Source organism: Castor canadensis, chromosome 12 (assembly GCF_047511655.1).
Source record: "Castor canadensis chromosome 12, mCasCan1.hap1v2, whole genome shotgun sequence".
NCBI classification, from domain to species: Eukaryota; Metazoa; Chordata; class Mammalia; order Rodentia; family Castoridae; genus Castor; species Castor canadensis.
Window position 1 is genome coordinate 79351877 of NC_133397.1, and position 1933 is coordinate 79353809.

The 1933-nt window shown below is 39.2% G+C and overlaps 1 protein-coding gene across 1 annotated transcript in view; it reads right to left on the minus strand.

Moving 5' to 3' along the window:
* Positions 1–1933, minus strand: part of LOC141414859 (myomegalin-like) — a 124226-nt gene that overhangs the window by 28179 nt on the left and 94114 nt on the right. The gene's annotated exons all lie outside the window — the stretch shown is intronic.

The following is a 1933-nucleotide window of genomic DNA, read 5'->3' on the forward strand; positions in this document are numbered from 1 at the left end:
CTCACTCTGCCCCCTCCCTTAACCCCCACCCCCTCAATACCCAGCAGAAACTATTTTGCCCTCTTATCTAATTTTGTCGAAGAGAGAATATAAGCAATAATAGGAAGGAACAAGTGTTTTTGCTGGTTGAGATAAGAGTAGCTATACAGGGAGTTGACTCACATTAATTTCCTGTGTGGGTGTGTTACTTTCTAGGTTAATTCTTTTTGATCTCACCTTTTCTCTAGTTCCTGGTCACCTTTTCCTATTGGACTCAGTTGCTTTTAAAGTATCTGCTTTAGTTTCTCTGTGTTAAGGGCAACAAATGCTAGCTAATTTTTTAGGTGTCTTACCTATCATCACACATCCCTTGTGTGCTCTCACTTTTATCATGTGCTCAAAGTCCAATCCCCTTGTTGTGTTTGCCCTTGATCTAATGTCCACATATGAGGGAGAACATAAGATTTTTGGTCTTTTGGGCCATGATAACCTCCCTCAGAATGATGTTCTCCAGTTCTGTATATTAATCGTGTTGTCAGTTTCACTTTGGTGTTTATACAGTGCTTCTATGGTTTCCTTTATTTCTTCTTTTGCTTTTTCAAATTCTCTATTTTTTTATCTTGGAATTTCTTGAGTGTCTCCTGTACATTTTGGTTGATCATATCCAGTATCATCTCTATAAAATTCTCATTGAGTACCTGTAGTATGTCTTCTTTTAAATTATTCTTGTGGGCTTCATTGTGTTCTTTGGCATAGTTTATCTTCACTTTGTTGGAGTCTGGATCTGAGTATCTGTTTTCTTCATTCCCCTCTGGTTCCAGTACTAATTTTTTGCTTTGGGGAAACTGGTTTCCCTGTATTTTCTGTCTTCCCGTCATTGTCCTTGGTGATTTTACTGTCCTGTACTGTGTGCAATTAAGTATTTTCTAGCTTGTAATAATAACAATGGCAATATTTAGAATAGAAGGGTGAGAGGAGATGGAAAGCAAGAAGTTAAAGAAAAGGGAAAAACAAATAAACAGACAAGTAGAAAAAAACAAAGCAAGGAATCAAACAAAAAAGGGAGCGGGAGCATTAGTGTACTAAATGACAGTAAGCTGAACAGGCATTAGAAAGACAGAAAGAGGTTTGAAAATAAAAAATAAAAAAATAAAGATAAGAATAAAAATAAAAAAATATATATATATATAAAAGTAAAATAAAACAAAATGAAAAATAGAAAATTTTAAAAAAATCCTCCTGTTCAAATGCAAAGAAGTTTCAGTCTTAATAATTTTGGTGTCTGTCTCAGGCTCCAATCCTGGAGATGGTGCCTCAGATGTTGTTCTGTTGTTGTCTTATCAAAGGGGATGCATAAAGTAGAACAAAACTGCACAAAAAAAGAAACCCACAAAGTGTCCCATGTTCAAATGCAATACAGTTTCAGTAAGTTTTTCAGCATGCAGGTGTAGTTCGGTTGTTTTCTCATCAAAGGTAGGGAGAGAGAGAAAAGAAAAAGAGTCTGGAGAAAGTTTTGTGAATGGTATCTGCGGCTGTGGATTGCCTGCCTGCTGCTGTCAGCCTACTGTTGCTGGAGACGTTATTTATGCAGATCCCAGGGTTGAGCTTATCACTCACCTGTCCTTGCAGGCTTTGTTTACTCAGCATTCTCCTGTGTTTGAGCCTCTGCTACAAGCTTTCCCCATTCCATGCAGACTGGGGGAAATGACACTGCACCTGCTTTCTCAGGCCTGTGTGTTTGTTTACAGCTCATGTGGGAAGTGGGTCTTCCCCCCTCTCCAGTGGAGTTTTCCTCCCTCTGCCACTCTCACAAGCTTTCCCGCTCATGGTTGCTGGGCACGCACCCCTGCTCCCACCATTCTGGCTTGTTTATTTACAGTTCCAGAAAGGATTCCCTTCCCCCAGTCTTCAGCACCCTCTTTCCCATGTGTCTTTGTTGTTCCTATTGCTTATT